Source organism: Dendropsophus ebraccatus, chromosome 9 (assembly GCF_027789765.1).
Source record: "Dendropsophus ebraccatus isolate aDenEbr1 chromosome 9, aDenEbr1.pat, whole genome shotgun sequence".
Classification (NCBI taxonomy): Eukaryota; Metazoa; Chordata; class Amphibia; order Anura; family Hylidae; genus Dendropsophus; species Dendropsophus ebraccatus.
This window is the reverse complement of record NC_091462.1, coordinates 39,235,377-39,262,510: the sequence shown is the minus strand read 5'-3', so window position 1 is coordinate 39,262,510 and position 27,134 is coordinate 39,235,377. Positions and strand designations below refer to the sequence as shown.

Below are 27,134 nucleotides of genomic sequence, written 5' to 3'. Positions count from 1 at the left end.
GAGTATCAAAGACCCTGTGAATATATATATATATATATATATATATATATATATATGCACATTCTGTTTGTATTTAACAACCAGTAACTATGTCATGAACTGATTTGCCAGTTTTTAATACATATATGCTAATTTGTACCTAAAAATAAAATGTCTTTATATAGAAAAGTAAGCGTTGGCCATGTGTGGCAGAAGCACAGGTTGGCATAGGCGCAGGAGGCTGTAATTCTGGAATAGTTTCATCATTTCAAAGTCACATTGTGGGCAGCAACGCTCTGCGGTTTGTTTACTGTATGTGGTTTGGTCCATCGCTTCAGAACTACAGTAGTTCAAGCAGAAACCTGGATATTTATAGAGTATTTCTCCTTAGCAAGCTTCTTATAAATAGATTGTGATTATTCTTGTCTGCGAGAATTGTTAATTTTACTTTGACATCGCACCTTTCCCTTCCCCCGTGACATACATTTCACATTCACAAGAGTTGCTGTGTAGACATTAAACAACTTCATCCAGACATCATTACTGTATACCATATATATGTTTATTTATTTTTATGTTTTATTTTTAAAATGGAAAAGGGGGTGATTTAAACTTTTATTGGGGTAGGGGTTATGTCATAGTCCCTCGGGGACTATTACAGGCAGTCTTTAGACTGCATATACTATTCAATGCTATGCCTTAGCATTCATCAGTTTGATGGGCGCTCTGCACACAAGGTCTGCCTGAGGCAGACTCCATTAGAAGATGACCAATTGGACTGCACAGAGATAGGTATAACTCTTCCAGCACTCAGGGAAAATGATCATGATTGCTGTGCTCCTGTCACTCACAATTAAAGGCTGCAATTGTGGTTTTTAGGGGTTAATGGCAGGCGGTTGCACAATGGCGGCGGCCTGCCATTAACAGTGAGGACCTTGCCCCTGATAGAAGCTGGACCCCACTCTCTATTAAGTGAGCTCAGCTCCCGAGCTCGCTTCATAGAGCTCCTGCGCTGGATGTGCCAGATCGTCATGATACGTAAACTAACAGCTTTTATGACAAGCCAGCTCGCCATTTTGTGGCATGGGGTTAAAGGAATGTGTCATCAGAAAATTACCTATTGTTTAAATCAAGTTTGTGGTTTTTACATCTATTTTTCAATAGATTTTTTCCCCTAGTTTTCCATTTTAATATCTATATTATAAAATGATCCTGAAATCTTTTCACTCTGGCTACTAGGCCTAAAACAGTCGAGTCGACACTTGTTGTTCTGTAGAAAAAACTTTTCAGCTCATCATTATTATTATTAGAGAATTACATTAAATGTAATAAGACTGGATCAGACCATTCACAAGAATAGAAGGTAGTCACAGATCCCCTCCTCCCCCTCACTTCTTATTGACCACTACATAGGTTACACAGCATGCCTAGAAAACTTTTATAACAACGGCTGTTGTTATGAAATACAGACATTGTTTTTACATAGTTTGAACATAGCCTACATGGCTCCTGAAATCCAGTGATGATGATCTATGTCAGGGGTGTCAAACTCAAATACACAGTGGGCCAAAATTTAAAAAATTGGGCAAAGTCGCAGGCCAACCATGATATTTAATGAAGATTGCATGCAGCGTTCCTGGCATTGTCAGCAGTGTGAGTCTCCCCCGTGCCATATCTATAACTCACTTTAGACATCATAATGTCCCCTACCCACCTATATACAAGTTCCCAATCCATAGTGCCCAAAATTGTAATAATGCGCCCTTTCTGTAACCCATGCAGTACTAGTTTCTTTACTGTCCTAAAGCAATTGCACCCGCATGTTAGTTACCCATTATATCCCCCAAGTAGTAGGTAATCCCATAATTGTGCCCCCATGTAGTAGCAAACCTCCCCCAATAGTGCCCCACATACTGTAGTAGCCAGCCCTCCCAATAGTGACCTATATAGTATCCAGTCCCCAATAGTAACCCATATAGTAGCCAGCACACCTAATTGTGTCCAATATAGTAGCCAGCACACCTAATAGTACCCAATATAGTAGCCAGCCGACCAGATAGTACCCAATATAGTAGCCAGCCCTCCTGATAGTGCCCAATATAGTAGTCAGCTCTCCTGATAGTGTCCCATAAAGTAGCCAGCCCACCCATATTATAATCTGCTGCAACGTCAGGTGGGCCAGATTAAACACAATAATGGCACCGCGGGCCAGAGTTTGACATAACTGATCTATGTCCTCATGTCCCAAATTGCTGCGTCCTGTAGGAGTTAATAATATTATAACCTAGCACTGAGTTTTATACTAACTACTTTCAGAAACAGTGATTATTCACAAATATGGAGATAACTTGGTTTGGAGGAATTTCTCCGACTGGAGGAAGAAATATAATGAGGAGGTGTTGCGTACACCGAAGTCCCAGAGTAATCTTTAATATCCTGGAGAGCATCTTAAAAAATCAGATTCTAAGTATTTTTACAGCAAATCATCTCGGCAAACATCTCCTGGCACTATCACCGAGCGGGCGGCTGCTGTCATAGGAGTGGTGTGAAATGACCATATTTAAAATGTAATACGATGAAGAGCTGTGTCATCACGTTTTATGATTGGTTTCTAGTTTATGACATGGAATCTATATAGGTGATCCTAGCACACAGATCTGCAGAAATGCTGAACCCGGGGAATTGGATCACTTATCTTCTTTTGTCTCATCCTTCTGCCTATAACACATAATTCCTGTAGCTAATATATTACTGCATTGTACACAGTGGGCACACTCACATACAGCTCTTCTCAACAAACTTTACATTTATCTAATAATCCTCCTTTAGAAGCAATTGCATCTTTGCATTCGAGCCATCAATTTTTCTATGTAGTCATGGGAAATTTAAAAGGTGCAATCCATGGACAGATGTAAAGCTGTAAACCTATGAGCTGTAAACCATCTGCCTTGACCGGGGATTTAGATACAGCATTGGATACTGGCTCTACGCCTCAGGTGATGAAAAGTCTTTGTAAACAATACTGTGATTCTCCTGATTTACTTAATTTTCTCCTGCAGGAGATACCATGACTTTGTAAAAGAGGGTACTAGTAAGCCTTCTGGTTCGTTATTACTGGCGCTTTGGGTAACTATTCCACCTTATCATCACCAAAGTGGCCCCCATGACAGTAGATTTACTTTACAAAGCTTTACTAGGCATCGGGCACCCATCCAGCATTATTTTATTTTCTCCAAATCTCCTCTCTGATCAAGACTAGAGATCACTCGGATGTTTATTAAAACAGGCAAACTATAGTAGCTACAATAGTGGGGCTATTACAGAGTAGGGATTTTTTCAACAGCTGTTGCTGTCAATTTAAAAAAAATGCCAATCAGCCTGTCAATCATTCAGTTTCCGCCATGGACAGCAGTGGATGTTGGTGGCGGCGGTCAGCGGCGTAATATCAATTTTCTCCCAGTGGACATTGGTAAATTAGCACCCAGTGAGTTATCGAGATGGACACTGTGTTCACTGTGACTTCCTATAACGCACACCCAGCACCCAGTGACTTCCTATAATGCACACCCAGCACCCAGTGACTTCCTATAATGCACACCCAGCACCCAGTGACTTCCTATAATGCACACCCAGCACCCAGTGACTTCCTATAATGCACACCCAGCACCCAGTGACTTCCTGTAATGCACACCCAGCACCCAGTGACTTCCTATAATGCACACCCAGCACCCAGTGACTTCCTATAATGCACACCCAGACCCAGTAACTTCCTATAATGCACACCCAGACCCAGTGACTTGGTATAATACACACCCAGCACCCAGTGACTTCCTATACTGCACACCCAGCACCCAGTGACTTCCTATACTGCACACCCAGCACCCAGTGACTTGGTTTAATGAACAACAGTCACCCAGTGACTTCCTATAATGCACACCCAGACCCAGTGACTTCCTATAATGCACACCCAGCACCCAGTGACTTCCTATAATGCACACCCAGACCCAGTAACTTCCTATAATGCACACCCAGACCCAGTGACTTGGTATAATACACACCCAGCACCCAGTGACTTCCTATACTGCACACCCAGCACCCAGTGACTTCCTATACTGCACACCCAGCACCCAGTGACTTGGTTTAATGAACAACAGTCACCCAGTGACTTGGTATACCGGACAATGGCTTCACTGCTCTAACAGAAATCCACCCACAGTCCACCCTCCTCTCCTCTCTGTCCCTATCTCTCTGTATTTCTCTCCCTTCTCCAACCTACTCTTCACTATACACAGCTGACTGGCCGCCTCCAGAAAGCCAATCACCTTATATAGAGGGTGAGGAGGTGTTAACATCACTGTGGAGTTTGCAGCTGATTGAAGGGATTATGGATAACCCCTTGTTCCCGCCAAAAGACAGTTCTGTAAGCTAACATGTGCAGCCACCATTGCAGCCTCCATGTTTAGTGAATTTGCAAAGTGAATCTGGTGAATTCGCGAATGGGGCATTAAACAAATTTAATGCCCCATTCGCTGTGAATTGGAATTCGTCAGATTCGCTTCGCTCATCTCTAATCAAGACTCCTTAAACTGATCCAATATATTCTTCTTTAGTCATCCATTGTCAATGTCCAGTGTAGCACAGCAGTAATACAGGGCGAGCAGCTGCATGCAAGCCTCTAAGCTCAATAGCAAGCATTGGATGAAGTGGTATAAAGCACATTGGCACTGGACTCTGGAGTAGTGAACACATATTCTGAATCACACTTCTCTGTGTGGTGTCTGATGGATGACTCTGGGTTCACTGAAGACCAGGAGAATTACCTGCCTGACTATACTATACCGACTGTAAAGTGTTCTTCAGAGTTTCCCTTAAATCTTAATACTTCAGCATACCAAGATATTTTTGGACAATTGTCGCTTCCAATTTTTGGAAACAAGACTGTGTGTGTGACTGTGCCCCAGTACAAAGCAAAGTCCTTAAAGGCATGCAGGGGCAGTGTAGAATCACTTGATCAGCCCAAATAGAGCCCTGACCTCAATTTGATCCTACATCTTTGGAATGAACTAGAACAGAGATCTGACCCTCTCATCCAGCATCAGTGTCTAAGCTGACAAATTCCTACAGACACCTTCAAAGTCTTCCTAGAAGAGTGAAAGCTGTTATAGCTGCAAAGGGGGCAGGATGAGGGCAGTTCCAAATGAATGCCTATGGATTAACAAAGGGAGTGGGGGTCCATATTAGGGAGTACTCCCTGTGATAGGGTAGTTGGCATCTGCCTTTGTCTTCTTCTAGATCAACGCAGTAGGGTTTCTGTAGGTTTAACTTGATGGACTCTTGTCTTTTTTTTCAATCTTATTAATTATCTTACTATGTTACTAGAATGGGATGTCTAAACGCTCCAGTAAATGTAAGTGTGTAGGTGTCCCAATGCTTATGTATGTTGAGAAAATTACTTTTGTATTTACAATTTTTGCAAATAGGAAACAATATATTCTTTAACCCAAGAAACCGAACAGAATAGTTGGACTCTGCTGTGCTAAAATAGCTATAAATAAGTGTGTAATATAAGCAAATAAATATCATTCATTGAGGAGGAGTCTGGAGATTTTGCTATTAGGACACTGAAGTGATGGCTACTAAAAATGACATTTTGAGATATGAAAAAAAATTCAGCTTCTGGTACGTTTTGTTCCATCAGACTTCTGGTCTTTTGACTGGAAGAATAGGGTAATGATGACTAAGTATAAGGCCCCAGGCACTCTGTGCTGATGTATTGAGCTCCATTCAGAGCTGTATTGTAGAGAGCCATATATTGTAGATGTGCACTTTGGCCCTATATGAGCATCTAAAGGCTCTTGAGGATATAGGGAGCTATATGGAGCTTGTATGCACCGGGCTTAGTGCAGCATTTTAAACTCTATGTAATAATACCTTGATTTAGGAAATAAATTGTATATGCAGTGGTACCTTGGTTTAAGTTTAACTTGGATTACGAGCGTTTTGCAAGAAGAGCTCACAGTTTTTAAAAATTGTAACTTGGATTAAGAGCAATGTTTTGGTTTAAGAGCTCCCTGTACTGGGTTGGAGGGCAAGTGGGGGAGGGGCATGGTCTGCATAGCGGGGTCTACAGCACTGTACTCTGACCCAGAAAGTCTCCCTCACCTTCCAAATCATAGCAGATCCACTTCAGGCTGGGGCTTGCATCAGGGGATGAAACTGTGGAGGTAATCTCTTCATAGCTGTAACCCCTCTCTCCCTGTAAAGAGAGTGCTGCTATACTGTGCCCACATCTGCCCTGCTCATTCCTCCCTGCAGTCTCTGTCAGCCCTTGTGTTTCCCATCCTCTCCACTCCTGCTATAATATGCCTGCACTTACACTCAGCTACACACACTGCTGCTATAATTTGCCTGTACTTACACTCAGCCATTCACACTGCTGTATAGAAAAGTTTCTGTCACTATCCTCCTCCACAGCTCTGTGATTCTCACTTCCTGGTCCATGCTGAACCACACAGACCATAGCAGCCCTGCTTCCCTATATATAGAACTAACATTTCCTTTTTTTGTAGTATTTTCCCTTGATAATTCTCTACAAAATGAGAGTTGCCTTTGCTCTAATTTGCAGACATTCTTTGATGTCTAAATAAATGGTTTTTCCTGAGCAAAGTGAGCAACTTGCTAACACTATTTGCTGACAGATTTCCCTTTTAGACATGGTTGTACCACAAAGAGAAAACGGAATAAAAAATCTACTTATTCAGTAATTATGTAAATATTATGTAACTGTATCCGAGAGTAGGGAACAAAATAAAAGTTCTGAGTTTTGCAGTAATAAAAAAAATGGTGCTGCCCTAGAGAGGTAAAAAGTTTTGCTGTCAGCGGGTACAACCTCAGTGATAAGATTATTGCTCCAGATTACAGCTTTGAGAAGATGTATTAGCACATAAGGAGACGGATTTGTTTTTACTTGGCACATGGAGTAACCATTATCTGTAAAGTGTACCTGTCGTTTGGAAAAACCTTTGACATGTCATAGAGGTATGTCAAAGTTTTAATCGGTCCAGGTCTGAGTGCTCAGACCCGTACTGACCGTGAGAAAGAGCGCGCTGCAGCGTGTACACTCCCTGCTCTGTGTCATTTGGGAATAACAAGCTGACCACTGGGGATCTGACCGCTGAGACCTCCACTGTTCTCGAGAACCGGGACTCAATTTGCCTCACAATGAATTTGCAAGAATGTCAGCGGCCAGATGTTAGCTGAAAGTCTAGAGAAGTTTTTGATCTGCCTTACACACCTGAGGAATATTTATCAAACATGGTGTAAAGTGAAACTGGCTCAGTTGCCCCTAGCAACTAATCAGATTCCACTTTTCATTCCTCACAGACTCTTTGGAAGGTGGAATCTGATTGGTTGCTAGGGGCAACTGACCCAGTTTCACTTTACACCTTGCTTGATAAATCTCCCCCATGGTGTTTTTCTGATGTGGTTTTTTCCTCTCCTCTCTGGCGTCTTTGAGGCTGTGTGGCGGTTTTTCCAAAATGCAGCATGCTGAGGGTGTAGCGCTTTTTTTTTTTTTTTTTTTTTTGTAAACTGTGGCATTTTTCTCCCATAGACTTTAATGGGAATGGTCATCTGGTCATCTCACAAACACCTTTGATGTGTGTATGGTGTTTTGTTTTCTGGCTTTTTTGGACCCTTTTTGTTTAGCAACTATTTTATGATGTTCAGCCCTCTTGGTGCACACAAAAAGGCCTAAACCCAAAAAAAATTATTCACACAGAACGGCCGGTGTCAGAGAAGGTCGTCCTGGCCAGTACTGCAGTATTGGCAAGATGATCTTCATTTCTGATGAACTGGGATGCGGGCACATCCGTGTGCGCCCACATCCCAATTCATCGCTGACATGTCTTGTGTGGCCGCTATTCAATGAATAGCGGCCGCAGAAAACTGACATGTCAGTTTTCATGGGGCTGGATGGAATCCCGGCCGGATCATATACTATTTGAATACGCTCCGACCGGGATTCCATTCATTCAAATGCAAGGTATGTTTTGCATAAATCACGCCTGTTGTTGCAAATTGCAACAACGGCCGTGATTTATGTAAAACATACGTTGTGTGAACATAGCCAAAGGGTGCATTCACACAGTAAAACAGGCGAAATTCCACTGCAGGCTCAATTGTTTGAGTGGAGAGCGGAGGCGTGCAAGGCATCCCATTGACACACTGAGGCAGGTGGGATTCCGGGCGAGGTCTCCACTGCCTGTTTTACTCAATGTGAACATACTCATAAAGTAAAAAATGCCAGAAAAAAAGCCAGAACAAACACAATTGCATGAATAAAAAAATAAAAAAAACGCCATGTGAGGGCACCCTAAAGGAAACTACCTGGAGTAGATGGCAATGTAGAGCAAGTTCTTTGACTCGTGGAGTAGAGCTACTTTGCATATTTTTTCCCATGGAGCACTGCATGGCTTATAAAACGTAGACACCAGTAGTTGTCAGTCTCCTCAAGAAAAAGAGAAAGGCTATGTTCACACAAAGTCAAAAATAGAGAAAATGCGGCCGGTTTTGCAATTTAAAATAACACTATTTAACTGACTGCAATGGTAGACAGACGCCTAATGCGCACAGTGTATTGAATAACCGCGGACGTCACAATAATGAACATGATCATTATTTTCAGATGTCTTTTGCAAACAGCGGATGTTTTTTATTAGTTGTCTACACACAGTTTTTCTTTTTCCAGCCTTCTTTCTCCGTTTTTACTATTAAATTCAATGGACTTTTTAATTAAGCCGCATCCAAAGGCCAGTTAGTAATACCAAACTAGAATAATGTACCAACACCAGTCATTGCACTAAGGGAAGGCCAGACAGCTAAATGGCGTCTGTTATTTTAGACTCAAAATGACGGACGTCATTTTAAACGGAGCTGAAAAAATGTTGTGTGAACATAGCCATAGATTGATAGATATTATAGCACTTTGTAAACGTAGAAACAACTTGTTCCTTTAATCTTCTACTTAAATTAGATTAGGAACCCACATCCTGTATCCCGTCCATGAAACAGTTAAAGCAATTATTTTTATTGCATTTGAACCATTGTGCCTCTTTCTCCCACGTGAGCAGCATGTGTCAGGAATGACTTAACAGCGGGCTCCTACTGCCTGACATGATATTCCGCACTCTTTTGTTGCCTACAGTCCTATATTAACGTGGCAAAGAAAAGCCACAAATAGAAGCATTAACTGGCAGTGGTGCTGGTTTTCTCAATAGAAAAAAGAATGCGCTCAGCCTTGTATGATAAAAAGAGAGGGATATCAGTCGACACATAGGAGGTCATTGCTATTTAGGTAGCGGGGGGCTCGCTGGTGTCTGCTGGCAGCACATGATGGTATGAGGGAGCACCAGATGGGCTTTTATGAGGATTACGCTGATCTATACATATTGTACAATACTTTTGCTTGCATTGATTCTTTTTTGCTTTAACATCAATAAATCATTTGGAAAATTCAGCTGGCATCTTTTTGGAGTATTTTACATTACTGGGAGCTTATCTTCCAACGTAATTAAGGCTTTAAAATCATTAGTTGTTTTACTAGAGGATATTTAATTATTTAAGGGAATAATAGCCATTTGGCATGCCTAGCATTTCAGAGGACTGTGATAACAGCATTATCAAGCAGGAAAATGCACATTTAGCCGTTATGAAGAGAAGCTTATAGACTGGCAATGTTCAGTGGAGTATATAGATTAAAAGGGTTTTATGGGGACTTTAATATGGTCTATCCTTGGGATCAGCAGACTGAAGTGCAGCACTCCCTTATTGTTCCTAGTATTGCAGAGCAGTGCCCAGGAGTTTTACACCCACCATTCAAATATCGATAACCTATCCTTGGGATATTCCATTAATATGAAACTTGATAGATTTGATTAGTTTTACCTTGAGAATCTAACATACAACAAAGGTCTTTAAAGGGGTTGTCCAGGTTTCGAAAAAACATAGCTGCCTTGTTCTAAAAACAACGCAGGATTTTTCCTATTCCGCTGCAGTGAACACTGCACAGGTGCCTTATCGATTCAGCCCATGTACCGTGTTCTCACAGGTGCTGAATAGGAAAATACCTGCCTGGAGCATTCCTAATAATGAAGAGGGCGGGGAGGAGGGACAGAGGGGTTGTGCCAGCCTAATGCATAGTCACTCTAGGCCACGCCAGTTTGGCACAGGGCTGCAAGTTTAAAAGTAGTTTTTTAGGACAATAACTGCATCACCTGCTGGACAGACCTCAGGACAGATCTTGGATTGAAGCCCCATTCACACGTCCGTGTCAGTTTTTACTGTCAGGAAATCCTGATCAGGAGACCTCAAATGTCATCAGGAAAGTATCGGGATTTCCTGACAGTAATCTGTTTTTACCATCAGGAAACCATCAGGAAAAACCTTCAGGATTTCCTGATGAGAAAAAAAAAATTGTTCTTAATATGGTCTAGTGTGCCAACACACAGCCCCTAGTGTACCTGGATGACCACAGGCTGCAGAACTACAACTCCCATCATGGCCTGTCAGCAAGGGATGATGGGAGTTGTACTTCTGCAACCTGGATGGCCACAGGCTGCAGAACTACAACTCCCATCATGTCCTGCCAGCAAGGCATGATGAGAGATGTACTTCTGCAACCTGGATGGCCACAGGCTGCAGAACTACAACTCCCATTGTGGCCTGCCAACAGAGGCATGATGAGAGTTGTACTTCTGCAACCTAGATGGCCACAGGCTGCAGAAGCACAACTCCCATCATGACCTGTCAGCAAGGGATGATGGGAGTTGTACTTCTGCAACCTGGATGGCCACAGGCTGCAGAACTACAACTCCCATCATGGCCTGCCAGCAAGGCATGATGAGAGATGTACTTCTGCAACTTGGATGGCCACAGGCAGCAGAACTACAACTCCCATCATGGCCTGCATGATGGGAGTTTTAGTTCTGGGGGGGGCGGGATGTTTTATCTCACCTGTCGGCGGCGGCAGCTGGTGATGAGTCCCGGGCAGGCGGAGGTGCAGAGAAGAATGGCGAGCTGGGTGATCCGGCGGCTGTTGTCCGGGCCTGGGGGGGAGGGTGGAAGCTGTCTGGTCCGGGGAGAGGAGGAAGGGGGGGTGCTGGGGTCTGCAGCCTGTGGCCGGGGGGATGTGGTAAGTGCTGTCCGGCCAGGGGGGGGGGGGGATGCGGGTTGCGGTAGAAGCGCTGTCCGGTTCCGGGGGGTGGTGGAAGCTGTCCGGTCCGGGGGTGGTTGCCGGGAGGGATGCCTGTGCTGTGCTGATGTGGGGTGTAAGCGGTTGCGGGGGCCGGCGGGCTCCAACTTATCCGGAATCACGGGCACGTTCCTGATGTACATCAGGAAAGTGGCCGTGATTCCAGCACTCCCATAGACTTCTACGGGGGCGTCCGGGCCGGAATTCCAGATAAAAATAGGACATGTCCTATTTTTTCGGGATCTATTTTCTGAATCGGACACCCTTCCAGAAAAATCTGGAAGGGTGTCCGTGACTAATGAAAGTGTATGGGTCCGGAAATCCTATCAGGAAATCCGGATGGTTTTTCCGGACGTGTGAAGGGGGCCTAAAAGCAGCTATCCGAAGTGGTTTTGGGTGGGCAGATTGTGGGTACAGAGTCACTTTAAGGGACACATAAATGTCACATTGCAGACAGAGGCATGTAAGTTAGTAGGATTTCCTGATGTATACCTCTGACGCATTGCTACGATATGCCAATATATTTGTGTTCATTGAAGTTGAAGCCAACATAGGCTTCATGGAAATGGGTTCAACCTTACTTTTCTATACAATACAGGAAGTTCTAATGATGTACAATGGTCCGACAGATGGCAAATGGACACTCGTGCGAATTGTGTTGGTATAAGCACTGAAGTGTGAACATCATGCTGAACAGGGCCATTACATACATCAGGGGCAGCAGAATACAACAACCATATAAATAGCACTGAAGGATATGGTCATGTGCTATCTCATGAGCCAGGAGTTCCTTACTGCCGCAGCTATTCATGTCAATGTATCTGATACATGTCAATGTATCTAGATGGGGTTGCAGTATCTGCGGCTCCTACTACTATGCCACAAGCAACAAGGGGATCTACTGTAATGCAATCCTCTATACACTATGGGGGAGATTTATCAAACATGGTGTAAAGTGAAACTGGCCCAGTTGCCCCTAGCAACCAATCAGATTCCACCTTTTATTCTTCACAGACTGTTTGGAAAATGAAAGGTGGAATCTGATTGGTTGCTAGGGGCAACTGAGCCAGTTTCACTTTACACCATGTTTGATAGATCTCCCCCTATGTCCTTTCCAGAAGGACTAGTCTGCTGAATGGCTTATTGCAGCAGAGAAGGGTTAGCCACATACCAAGTTGTTCCTCTTTGAAACAGGAATCAAAGTACAATTGTGCCATTTGCATGTTGCACTGCGTTACCTCCTGTAGGAAAAAAACTCAGGTACTGTTGTAGGAGAAGAGATAATATGATGATTGTAGCACAAAAGGGAAGTCTCTCCCTGGTTTCCATAAACTGTTACTGTGTAGAATACAATGATGTGTTCTAGATAGCTAACATAAAACATGGACATGTTCTTCACCAGTGTCATAAGGTCTTATTAGACAGAGCAATTCTTAACGATTAACGCACTCTTCAGAAACATCTTTTTCTCGACTCCCACTTACAGTATGTGTACAAGTTATGAAAAACTTCTGGTGTCGGTTTGAAAGATTAAAGGGAATCTGTCTCCCCAGCTGCCGGGGTGAAGCCCGCCCGCCCCCCCCTGTGGAGCCCCTTAGGCACCGTTCCCACGGAGCAAAACTAGCGTAATTCATGTTCATTCTTCAGCGCGGACAAAGCAGGAGCGCGCACCTCCCATAGACTCCCATTATGAGCGGGAGGCTAACGGCATTCCGCGGAATTCCGCTAGTTTTGCTCAGTGGGAACGGGGCCTTATACTTACCCCTTCCTCAAAGTCCCGGTCGCGGACTCCGTCCCGCCGCCGAGAAATCCCCGTCCGAAGCCATGTGCGTGCTCACCAGTGATGAGTCTGACGCCCATAGAGAATGACTGCTCCAGTCATTCTCTATGGGCGGCGGTGGGACGGGGTCTGGGAGCGGGACTTCAAGGAAGGAATAAGTATAAGGGGCTCCACCGGGGGGTTGGGCGGGCTTCACCCCGGCACCCAGGGTGACAGGCTTCCTTTAACTTGTGTTTAGCTGGATCTTTCTTGTACTTTTTTGTTTCCCTTCCAGCTGCATTATTAATGCTGGCAGAGAGAGAATATGCTTGCCACGGTAATACAGAGTCTCCAAATTGCTTCTACTATTCTCCTACCATTATCCTGTTTATGAAAAACATTTCTGATTTACAAGACCATTTAAAGATGAGAAAGTTAAAAACCTGCTTTATTGTGGTTGCAGGATATGGAATAAATTGTTTACACATAAGAGATATAGCCTGTTTATAGCGGGCACTGCGGTGAAGAAGGCCATTATTAGATTTATCCGGTATGATGCTTATTGTTGAGGGAGCATAAGGAAAGTGTATGGGGCAAGCTGTGGCTCTTCAAATATCATGAAACTACAACTCCCAGCATGACCTGTCAGTTGCAGGTGTCAGAGCATGCTGAGAGTTGTAGTTTTACAACAGCTGGAGTGCAACAGAATAAAGACAGTGGTATAGGGGGAGGCATAAAGAACAAATCATCAGTTATTTCTTCCTTTTACGACAATGTTAAAGGGATCTTGTTTAAAAAAAAAAAAAAAAAGGAGACAGCACTTTATGGCTTAAGTTCCTTCATGTAAATCTCTGCTCACTCCGGGCTAAGTAGTCAGGTGGGCGGTCCTGCTCAGTGATTGACAAACATGGAGTAGGACCGCCCACATATCTACTACAAGAATGGGAAGAAATTGACATGAACAAATGACAGGTTTGCCTAGAACTTTTCCCACAAAGCTATATATCACTTTGCTCAGCCTTTCCTGCTCTATAACATGATTTATACAGATTGGACTCCATTTTCAATTTAAACAGGTTTCCTTTAAAGGTGTCTAAAGCTTTTAAATTCCAGAAGTGCCCTATTCTTCTAAATGCTTACCCCAGGGGCCTCCTTTAGTCTTAAGATGGCCATACACCTTCAATAACTGACGGATGAAAAATAGTTTGGCCGTCAGTTATTTTCTGCCCCGGTTGCCAGGGTGCCAGGTTCCCTTTAAGAAAGTAGGATGACACATGCACCTTGGAGGTATGACAAAAGGAAATCTTCCGGAATATTCTGTAATGTGACTATATACATGTTGAACGCCACCTTTCAAACTGTTTTCAAGTTAGGCCTGTGTTTTTTATGCCCTACTTTTCAGTAAATTACACTTGAATATACATGTTACATAGAATAAACAGGGTAAAAAGCAGAGCTTATAATTAATGTATACCAAGCAAGTTATATAATGAGTAAGTATATTCATATAAAATCTCTTAAGGAAATCCAGCATGAAGTATTCATGTTTTCATTCAATAGCGTTGCATGTAAAAAACATAAGGCTCAGCGCCATTTACTTTGCAAATTGACCTGTTATCCGTCTCATTATCTAGAAAATAATGTTTACGTTGGGTTATTCTGGTGATTTGCCTCATTATTAGGCCAATTCTAAATGGCCCTTATGTTGCTTCTTGTTAGTGCTTCTTATGATGTCTGCAAGACCAGGAACTCTGGGGGTTTAACAGAGATGAAGTTAGATCAACATTGGGCTCTATGGTGGTAACAATGTAATAATCTATGCACAGTTAAAGTGGTATTCCCATCTTGTTATGCCCTATCCACAGTATTAACAGGATAGGACATAACTAAGAGATTACAGGGGTCCGACTGCTGGGGACCCCAAAATCCCATCAACGTGTGCCGCTGCTCCATTCATTGTCTATAGAGCTGCCAAAGATAGATAAAAGCTGCATTTGTCTATCTCTGGCGGTTCCATAGAGAATGAATGAAGTGGCAACATGTATGTATGACCCGCCACTCCGTCCAACAGAGATTTTGGGGTCCTTGTTAAGAAAGGAAAACCCCTTTAGGGTAGCTTCACACACAACATATCCGCAGCGGATTTCTCGCTGTAAATTTGCAGCGAAATCAACTGCAGATACTTGCCTATTCACTTCAATGGGCTGACATACTCGAAGCCGGATTGTCATCCTGCTGCGAGTATGTCAAACTCTGCAACATTAACCCCTGCGTTTCTGGGCGGCCAGCCGATCAGTGCGCTGAGGAGAGACGCCGGGAGGCCCCGAAGCAAGCAGGAGCGGGGACCCGGTACAGAATCTTTGAGGGCCGCATCGGTTAATGGCGCTGTGTTGGACATATTCGCAGCGGGATAATAATCCTGCTGCGAGTATGCCAGCCCATTAAAGTGAATTGGTAAGTATTAGCAGCAGATTTCACTACGAATTTGCAGCGAGAAATCCGCTGCGGATATGCTGTATGTGAAGCTACCCTTAAGCAAACCACAGGAAAGGGGCAATGCAGGTGTTGCAGTCATAGTATGAATCATCTAATCCTTCTGCTGACCAGTCTAAGTGAGTATTGACTGTAAGTAGTTGAAACTGCTGAAACCTTTACAGTGTGTTCACCCGTTCAGATTTTCAATAGTATTAATTGAATACAAAGCCAGGAATGGATTAAAAAAGAAGAGACGTTTCGGGCTTTCCTTTATACATGGCATCCATGTAAGCTCTGTTCCTGACTTTGCGTTCAATAATTGCAATTAAAAACCTGAACTTCTGAATACACCCTCAATGGACCAAAGCTTTAATGGAATCTATGGAACTTCTGGTAGACACAATTACCGGAGGTTCTATAGGCTTCACTATACTGTCCACTCATACTTTACCCATGAAGGGGCAGAGCAGTACTGCCCCTTCATTTTAAAATGCGTTATAGCAAAGCAATTATGTAGCATCCGCGTATCTTTTATTCACATTCTGCAATTACTGGCACACAGCAGAGCCAGACAGAAAGATTAATGGGAAAAAAATAAATAAATATATATATATATATATATATATATATATATGAATTAGCCCTAAAAAAAGGACTATTGACTTCTTAAGGTTTTTTTCCCAGAGAACGCCAGGTCACTACAGGGTTAAGAAATGAATCCTTATGGTGATTAAACGCTGGATCCTGTCACCCTCCCTGCACTGACAATTTCACAACGTTCTAAGCCCTACTCGGTCAGCTCTCCCTCCCTACACTGACTAACTACCACTGTGAATATTGCTGCCTAACTAAATTCAGGTTCTGTCCCTGCTTGTTTCACTTTCCCTACTGAACGGCACAACATTCAGGAAAGACTCTTAGAAAATTCTTAATGTCGCGTTTTTATAGCATGTAAGTAATGAGGCTAATCGTACAGCCAATCACAATAATGCCAGTACTGAACATGGCTACTATATTTCCCGATGTGCCCTTCCTTCTCCACTCATTCATTGGCTTTTTCAAATTGGTGGAAAACTTACACAGTTGCGTATATTCACATGTTCTAAAATGTTGGTTATAACCATTCTGATCATCAAACAAATTGTTTGTGATTGGCGAACATGAACAATCGGCGGCATGTTTGTACGAACATACGGCCATTCACAAACATGTTCACTCATCACTAATGTTTACCAAAGAAGTTGAAATTAAAAAGAATGTGTCATCGGTAAATGGCTTATTGTCTTTGAGAATTTTTGGTAAATTTTTTTAATTTTCCATTTTTCTATCTATATTATAAAAAAAATTCTAAAATCTTCCAGTTTTCATTCTCACCACTGGGGCTAAAACTAAGCTGAAACTTCCTGTTGAGGCTTTGGTGATAAGAGGAGACTGCTGTGAAGTGATTTGTACAGCATTGCAGAGACATGTGACCCCAGTAGATAGAGGAGCCAATAGCAGCTGCCTGTAAAATGACCTCTTCAAAGGTCCCAGATCACACTCAGTGATTTTTCACAAGGGGACAGACTCTGTTGTTGTCTATGTCCATGAGTCTTGCTGTAAAGCATGCTGGTAAAAACATGCTTCAGTATCTGACTCTAATCAATAAAAGAAAATTTAGGTGACACATTCCTTTTAAGTATTTAAAGGACAATTCCGATCTTTTTTACAGCAATTAAATCACATTACAAAGCTATATAAGTTTGTAATGTGCCATAATTACACTTCTGCCCCTCTTCCCTATTGCCCCCAACCACCCCCCATAAGTATTAAAACACACACGTACCTGATCCCTGTTCACCACGGCCGGTGCCATCTTGTGTCAATGACATCTTCACAGCCCCCCTCTGCTACGTTGTCAGATGACTCATATTTTGCTCAGCTGCGATTGGCTGAGCAATCTGTCAGTCATCTGATGCCACAGAAGAAGGAAGTGCAAAAGAAATTACGATGCCGACGGGAGCTCCAGGGACCTGTGATTGGCTGGAGATTCCAACCACGATGGGCCCAGGAGTCATGGTGAATAAAAAAAAAAAATATTTTATTTTATAGGCGTTGGAGTTGTCCTTTAAATGTGAGGGTTGGAAGGTGTCTGTCTATAAACACTGCCTGCAGCTTCTAGCACTATGTATAGGAGCACTCTAAATGAAACCAAGAGGTTAAATTAATTGCTGCACACTGAAGTGTTCAAAATGTTGTTTATGCGCACAAAAAAAAGAAAAAAAAAACAACCAACCAAGAATAAACCATCTACCCAATCAATCAAAAAATGTTAGTGACAGTAGGCATTGATATTGCAATTTGTTCAAATTCAAGTTCCGTATTGCTCATTGTAATGTCAGGTGTCTGATTATACTGCCTGTATTATAAACGTTAGACCGCCTTTAATATTATTTGGTTAGTGTATTTAGCCTAAACATGGACTGGGTTCAAAATAGAGAGAAGATATAAATCTTTGCATCATAGATTTCTGGGGATTTGACATTGACCAAGAGATTTATTCTCATATTTGGAATTGGGAAGAATGTTTCCTCCTAGTATGGAGCAAATGATATCTACCTATTAAGTTGTTTTTTTTTTTTTTATTTACTCTGGATCAACACAGTAGGATTATAGGTTGGATTTGATAAAACCTCTCGGTTTTGGCTAAAATTCCTGATAAAAAAAGAAAAAATACTAAACAAAATGAAGCAATAAAAAAGAAAGACACTGATACCCCAAAATACAGCTTCTAACCCCATCCCCAATTAACAACCATGAAAGGACCACCACATGCATAGGAGCCTAGGTCCACTTAGATCATTGCGCTTGTGTTAACACTTGAAATGATAGTAAAGCAAGTTAAAAGTTCAATTTCTGCAAAGAAAATAAAATTAATTATGCATATAGGCGTGAAATAATAAATTGAAATTTTAATTGGTAGCACACACTGCCGAGTGTCATTGTATTCTGTCCTATGCAATTAGATAAGTTCAATTATGTCAAGCTTGCAGGGCATGGATAAATTGTCATGGCATAGCTAGTGATCTAAATGCACTGATGTATCATCTGAACTGGAAGCCCTCCCCCCACCCCTGGCGTATTATCCTGCATAATTCAGCCTCTGTTTATGGACCATACAGCACATAGCAGCTGAATTGACTTTACAGAATTATCACAAAGTAAAAGTAACACAGCTGCAAAGAGATAAAGAGTAATTTCACCTATAATATAAAATAGTGTTGAGTTGTAGTCCTGATTTTAAAGGCTATGGATACCATTGTACTGATTTTGTTTTTCAGTTATTCACCTGATCCTTAAAGGAAGCAGTGAAAATAAATAGTTATAGTTATAAATGGTTTCCATTAAAAATTTCCTACCATTTTGATGTAGCGTCTGTGTAACTCTTCACATAGCTGGCTAACCTGCTGCTTCTAATGTAAATGTGATAAATATTTGTACAACGTTATATACATAATCTACTGTTTCTTTAATGGATATCTAACCTCCTTTTCTCAATGTTTATTCCTGTTGTAGATAATTTATGTCCAAGTTGTTTGAACTTTGGATGTTTCACTGGCTGGTAGATAGCTGCTTCTAGACAGTATGGTGATGGAAAATTCTCGCCTCACTTGTCACATTGTAGGTCTATGTCTAGGAGCTTGCTTTGTAGACGCCATAGCTCTGGGGGAGGTCAAATCAGGTTGTACTCTGGTATCTATGCAGACAGAATAGTATGCAGGGCCATCTTAACAGCAATATGGACCCCTCCTGGGCAGAGTTTTTAACTGCCCCCCCCCCCTCGCTAAGACCCCTTGATGATGACAGTAGGCTAAAAGCTACAGCGACTGCCCCCCCCACACACACACACACACCACCACCACCACCACCATCAATATAAATCTCGATTTTTTAAAACATTTTTTCTTAATGATGATGGACGTACTAGTAAAGGTATAGTGGATAAGGTGTGTAGTAATAGTAAAGGTATAGTACATATGGGTTGTGGGAGTACATAAAAAGAGTATCAGTAGTGGGAGCAGTAGTAGTACAGGGCGTATTATTGGGAGTAGTAGTAGCAGTAGTGGGAGTAGCAGTTGTAATGGGAGTAGTAGTGTTAGTATTGGTTGTACTGGGGGTAGCATTTGTAGTGATAGTAGTTGTAGTGGGTGTAGTAGTAGCAGTAGTTGGGAGTAGTAGTTTTAGTTACTTGGTAGGTGGGAAGAGGGAGGGCGGGGTGTTGTCCCGGGTCCTCATCCACTATTGATGGTGCTCTGGGTCTCTTCTGTCCGGGCCTAGCTGCTGATGCTGCTCCTGGAGGGTCTTTTGGGTGCAGGCATTGGGGATCTCCTATGTGTGGATGCAGCAGCTTTGATCCAGCAGGGGGTGCTGTGACCTGCAGGAGGAGCAGCTTGCAGCTTGCTTCAGGCCTAGTCAGACTGGCCACTGGTAACTGTACTGACCAGGTCCTAGGCGCTAGTCCTCCCCCTGCAGGTCAGAACGCCACCTGCTGGATCCAGTCTGCAGTGTCTGCGCACAGGAAATCCCCATTACCTGCACACAAGAGACCCTTGGGGGGAAGGGGAACGGAGGGGGGGGGGGGGGGGGGGGGAGGGGTGTTTGCGCTAAAGAACACATGCTGCTAGATCTGGAGTTTTGGGCAATGTAGGCGGCTGCCACTGAAGCCCCTTATGAGTCATGGACTCCTGGGCAGCTGCCTACCTTGCCCAATAGGAAAGACGCCTCTGGCTGTATGACTATGAGACTATAAGAAATGTACCATACAAGACTTTTTTTCTTTTCTGTACCAAACCAATTACCTTCAGCGGCATAAAGATAGCATTGTTATACAATCTTTTCCTCTTTGTCTCCTCTCCGTATTCCACATTGCTCATTGCCCAACCCCTTGCCTTATGGTAGTGTTTGGCCAGAAACAATGCATTGCTGGTTGCTGGTCTTTTTACATGGGCCAATTGTCAGTAATAAGCATTGTTAGGAATGCTCACTTTCCCGATGATCAGTCCTTGTAAACGGGCCCCTAAGTCATAGTTATATTTATGTCGGAGGCACTTGGAAAATCTGTTTGACGCTTTAAAAAATGAAAGCCTCCACTTCCTCTATAGTGGGCCTACTGCCTCACAGTCCTGGAAGCAAGTGGACTGGGCACAGATATTGGGACAAGCCAAAATAGTCCCTGGAAGTACCTCGAGTTAAAGGGTTAAAATGTTCTTCCAAAAATAATACCACCCATGTCCTCATGTTCTGTGTGCTATTACAACTTGGCTCCATTCACTCCAATAGAACTGAACTGCAGTACCACACACAAACTGAGGGCAGGGGTGGTGCTGTTTTTAGAAGAAATCCACTATGTTTATCTATTCCTGGATAACCCCATTAAGGGTTCGTTCATACTTACCGGATCCGCAGCGTATTTTCTGCTGCGGATCCGCAGCAGATTTCATTTAAATAACTGAACACAGCATCAAATCTGCACCATCAAATCTCCTGCGGATCTGCTGCAGATCCTGTAGGTGTGAACGCACCCTAAGAAAGAAAACTATGATTATAGCGGAGCAACATCAAGCTCACCCAGCATTCAAACCACTGCCCTTATTACATGAGCAGCCATGCATTTAGTGCCATATGCCTTGCTGTTCACTACAGTGAATGTATATTCACCTTAGCAAATGTAAAGTGAGTGGAGATGCATACAGTGTTGTATGCATCATCGCTCAGCACTGCATAGGTACTGGAAGTTATGGGATAAATAGGACTCTCTGTAACATGAAATGAGGGTGCGTCAATAGGTTTACAGCCAATGACTGTGTTGGCAGCAACTGCATTTGTAACAATAGCGAATGGCACAATGGGAATTCCAGTCTTCCAGTACTTATCAGCTGATGTATGTTCTACAGGAAGTGGTGTATTCTTTCCAGTCTGACACAGTGCTCTCTGCTGCCACCTCTGTCCATGTCAGGAACTAAAGTGAAGAGATTTTCTATGGGGATTTACTTCTGCTCTGGACAGTTCCTGACATGCACCCAATGTTCTAGCAAAAAACCTTTCTAATAGGGAAATAGTTAATCAACAAAATCCCAAATACATATACTACATAATGATTAACAAAACAATATTGTACAAAAATCTGTCTTTATATATAAATCAACTTAATTAGTAAAATTCATAAAATGCAAAATATACTTCACTGGGACATGCACAGATACATAGAAAAATGGCCAGGGGCACACACTTGGTTGCAGGGGCTTAGCATCAATGTTATTGCAAAGAGTATGGGAGATTTATCAAACACGGTGTAAAGTGAAACTGGCTCAGTGTCCCCTAGCAACCAATCAGATTTCACCTTTCATTCCTCACAGACTCTTTGGAAAATGAAAGGTGGAATCTGATTGGTTGCTGGGGGCAACTGAGCCAATTCTACTTTACACCATGGTTGATAAATCTCCCCCATTGTGTATAAATATTACACAAAATGAGGTTACCGGTAGTTACAAAGGTAAACTGGTCATATATCACGATAGGGTATGCAATACAGACCCTATATAAATATAAATAAATTCAGTAACCCCCACATATATAGTAATGGTAACAGGTAAAAAGCTTACTGATAAAAGGCAAAAAAGTTAGACCAAAGCCCAAAATTATATTAAGCAACAAACCAAGCCTCTGATGCCTCGCTCCACCACACCGTTGGGGCCCCTGGATCGCCCGACACGTGTTTTACTACCAAAAGCTTCGTCAGGGAGCAGAGCTGGCAGCGGAGAACATTGTGTCAGACTGGAAAGAATACACCACTTCCTGCAGGAAATATAGCAATTGATAAGTATTAGGGGCCTTAATTTCTTTTAAATAAAAATAATTTACAAATCTATATAACTTACTTGCACCAATTAATTAAGAAAACGTATTTTTCCCTCCTTTAAGACAGAGAATAAGGATTTCCCATCAGATATCAATGTAAACCTTCCATCCATTTACAAACACTATCAGCTTTGGATATTCTTATCCTGCATGGTGTAAAGTCTGATAAGCCACATATCTCTATTATCTATACATAAACATTACACTTATCCTTCTCTCTGTTATATGAGCGCTCATGTACTGTTTCGTTTATTATTACCCTTCCGATAGCCAGTGGTGATATGAGGCCTGCAGGATCTCTTCTCTGCGCTTAAAGGGGTACTCCAGCGGGGGGCACTTTTTTGCTGGGACTGGGGAGGAGGTGGCCGAGGGAAAAGATGTCCTCTCACCTCCCCAGTTCCAGCGGCGGGTCCTGCATCGCAGCGCTCCGGTCCCCCGTGACGTCTCAGGTGGGATCCGTTTCAAGTCCGCTCAGATCCCGCCTCTATCACTGACTGGCTGAGTAGACCTGAGAAGTATCGTCTCGGGCCTGCGTCACCGGAGCGCCGCGATGCGGGACCCCCTGCTGGAACCGGGGAGGTGAGTGGACGTTTTTTCCCTCTGCCACCTCCTCACCCCAGCAAAAAAGTGCCCCCCCCACTGAAGTACCCCTTTAATGACTCTGCAGCAGTTCCTCTTTATGTTCTGTTTTTGTACCCTGTATTATATGAGCGTTCGGTTTCTATTCTAGTTGACATTAGGTTTATATACTGCATAAAATTGGACATGTATAGTTACACCACTCGTAATAGATCATTAAACTAAAGAGTAATGTTCCTTTTCCAATAATCCTTTGGCCTTTTTCTGAAATATGAAATCCAAAAATATTATCCAAGTTACTTTATTTGTTTCAATGGGGGAGAAGAATCTCCCCCATTACTAACTTATATGACAAGGCAAGAGAAGAGGTATGTCGATTTCCCTTGAAGGCAAGAGAAGAGGTATGACTATTTCCCTTGAAGGTTACTCTCAGATGACTGTCAGACTGTATACATTATATTGTGGGCCAGTTACAATAGGAAATTATAATTACAATTCACTTGTTTTTGATCAATATTTACCCGTGATCTTGAACAATCAGGTGCCAGTAATAACTGTTATTGCTGGCACAGTCAGTGCATGTAAACAGCGCTTAGAGGGACGTGTCACAAGAGCATCTACTTGGCAAGAACAATGCTCCTCACTCCGAAAGATTTACAGAAACGACTTTTCACATCATATCAATTATTGGAAGTTATCACAAAGGAACCTTTATAGACTACAATAGATTGCACCAAATTGCACAGGAATTGGCGTTAATATAAACTTAACTCTAAAAGTGGTTGTCCAGCGAAAATCTCTTTCTTTCATATGAACTGGTTTCAGAAAGTTATATAGATTTGTAATTTACTTCTATTTAAAAATCTCAAGTCTTCCCATACTCCTCAGCTGCTGTATGTCCTGCAGGAAGTGGTGTATTCTTTCCAGTCTGACACAGTGCTCTTTGCTACCACCTCTTTCCATGACAGGAACTGTCCAGATCAGTAGAAAATCCCCATAGGAAAATTATCCTTCTGTGGACATTTTTCAGTCTCAGACAGAGGTGGCAGCAGAAAGCATGGTGAGACTGGAGAGAATACACAACTTTCTGCAGGACATAAAGGCTGATAAGTATGGGAAGACCGGAGATTTTTAAATAGAAGTAAATTACAAATCTATATAACTTTCTGAAACCAGTTGATATGAAAAAAAAAAAACAATTTTCGCTGGAGTACCCTTTTAAGAGTTAAATATTTTTGCAACTACATTCATTTAACAAACTTGCCACTTTTTCCTGATATGCTGCTTTTTCCCTTCCTTTACTGACAGCTCACTGTCTAGGTCATCAACCAGTGCTCTACTATATATATATTACAATATTTATACACTATGGGAGATTTATGAAAGGGTGTAAAATATCCACTGGTGTAAACTGCTTACAGCAGCCAATCACAGCTCAGCTTTCAGCTCTGGCAAAATGAAAGCTGAGCTGTGATTGGTCACTGTGGACAGTTTACACCAGTGGATATTTTACATCCGTTGATAAATCGGGGCCATGGCTCTGCATTATAACTACATGTACATCAGCAAGACTTCTGCTTTTAGAGCAGAGTGGTGGTTGTTAACCTTGATAATAAGCTATCAACAATGAGAGGGTAAAAAACAGCATATCAGAAGAAGAAGGAGACAAGTTTGGTCAATGGATGTACAGTACTTGTTAAAGTATATAACTTGATGAGCTCTACAAGTTTAACTTTATTAGCTGAGATGGATATCCTCCTTTAAGGTATAAATCTGCCCTCCAAAAAAAAAAAAAAAAATCAGATATAAACATGCTTAGACTGTGATTTTGGCATTGGAAAGCCAACCCACTAAAACATATTCTAACATATATCATGAATAATGTAGATCTAAAGTGTGTCTTCATAATCCATCTCCACGTAATCTATGTACTGAGGAAATCAGACAGATGGGAGAAGAGAACACTCTAAGAAAAGACACGTCAACTAAGTATATGTCAAACTAATAGCTGTCAATAGAATGTATACATAATGCAAGCTTGCTGAATTATACACATCTGTGCCTATAGCATTTATTGCACAGCCCTGCTATATGCTCAGACCTCAGTGAGTATTGTAGGGGAAGCAAAAGAGTTTACTGGCCAGTTCACATTAACGTTTCAGAGAGTGCTCAGCAAATACATCCCAAATTCCTGACTGACCTGCTACTTTCCTTGTGTGTGAGCTACCAATGACATCATCCTATACAAACAATGACAGGGCTGCTCCATCCCCGAGCAGTGCTGGACAATTCTTTTGGTTTCATCTGGCTCAGACAAAGTTTACCTGGTGTTAGTACTTGTTTGTTTAACAGCTCTTGTGTTTGCCGCGCTTCTGATGTCATTTATGCAGTGATTTTGCCTCTTTTTTAATACACTTTTTTTTTTTAATGACTACGCTTATCTTTTGTTTTACGGAGGGTTGTTATTTTATGGTATTTTTAATATTTCTGGAAAAATCTAAAAAAAATCCCTGGTGAAATGCATAAATGAAGATGAAAGTTTGTTAAAATTAGATCCAGCGTAGGCAGTCTAGTTCACTTAAAATTAAGAACCCTTTTATATGGCCTGAAGTGACACAGAAAATCAGTGCTGTTCAGTGAGACCAGCACTAGTTTGCGGTGAAGGCTCAATTAATCGTGTGTCCGGGCAGCATGAATAATAGCTGGATTGTTCAAAGCGACTCTGTACCCACAATCTCTCCCCCCCCCTCCCCAAACCGCTTGTACTGTCAGATAGCTGCTTTTAATCCAAGATCTGTCCTGGGGTTGGTTCGGCAGGTGATGCAGTTATTGTCCTATAAAAATAACTTTTAAACTTGCAGCCCTTTGTCAAATTGGTGTGTCTGTGCCCTAGGCTTCTCCGTCCCTCCTCACCACCCTCTTCACAATTAGGAATGCCCCTGTGTAGGATTTCACCTAATCATCACTTGTCTGAACACGGCACATGTGTTGGATCGTTAAGGCACATGTTCAGTGTTCAGACAGGTGAGGAATAGGAAAAATCCTGCCCGGGGGGAGGGATGGAGAGGCGCTGCAGACCTAGGGCACAAACACTCTGGGCCTCACGAATTTGACAAGTATAAAAGCTGTTTTTTTAGGACAATAACTGCATCACTTACCGAATGAACCCCAGGAAAGATTTTGGATTAAAAGCAGCTATCCGAAGGTACAAGTGTTTTTTTTTTTTTTTTTTGGGGGGGGGGGGGGAACTGTGGGTACAGAGTCACTTAAATCAGTTGGTATGAGCCTCACATTCTCTGTTTAGTTATAGAGGTTTGCCAAATAATAATAATAATAATAATAATAATAATAATAATAATAATAATTAATAGATATATATATATATATATATATATATATATATAGTGTGTGGTCATATATTAATTTATACGGGCACTCTAAAGATTCAGTCTCAGCTTATCTCTGTATCTTTTACACAGCTGAATATTGGGTAAATGAGCATCCCTATGAACACTCATTACTGATAATAGGCCAGTGTAATAGGGCCCTAGGTCCTGACTCCAAGCTGGAGTGGACAGGGATTGATATCTGTTACCATATGACACACATCTTCTTAGAATCACAGATTTATTTCTGCTTTGTGCATTAAGCTAATGTATACACTTATGATTTATTATCAGTCCTTAATATAATGTCTGTGCACAGTACGGAGTCATATAGGGTTCCCCTGGGGATCCCCACCATTTCCTGCAGCTCAGGCAGGACCACCCCTCTAATAAGACAGCAACAGCAATTTGTAGTGCACTGCAGCCTAATCCCTCCACACTGACTCACTTTCTCTTTCTGTTCTGACCTACTGTATCTAAATGGATGGAGTAAATCCGCTTTCTATGTAAATTGCAGGATTGCCTTGCTAGGAGTGACTCATAGTGAGAAATCCTACATGGATTAAATGTCATTCACAGGCCGTGTCTTCTCCTCTGATGCTAGTTATACAAGAAATGCCTGAATATAATTTTAGCAAAACTCTGTTCTTCTATCTATAACTATTATGGAATTGCTTGTTAGTTTTCCGAACCTTCTGAACATCAATGGAAGGAATTCAGATTTCTAGAAATGTCGCTGCTGCAGATTATGATAGAACAAGTCATTTGGAAATCACTTAAAGCCTACAGGCTGCCCCAAACAGCGGTT

The 27,134-nt window shown here is 42.2% G+C and overlaps 1 protein-coding gene across 2 annotated transcripts in view; it reads left to right on the top strand.

The window, feature by feature from the left end:
- Positions 1-27,134, top strand: part of ZNF385B (zinc finger protein 385B) — a 413,608-nt gene that overhangs the window by 4,620 nt on the left and 381,854 nt on the right. Inside the window, exon 1 of one of the 2 annotated variants that reach the window (XM_069985182.1) lies at positions 12,401-12,490. The exons of the other annotated variant lie outside the window; for it this stretch is intronic. The gene's annotated coding sequence lies outside the window, so the exon portion shown is untranslated. Of the gene's footprint in view, positions 1-12,400; positions 12,491-27,134 lie in introns of those variants that run through there. 2 annotated transcript variants of the gene reach the window in all.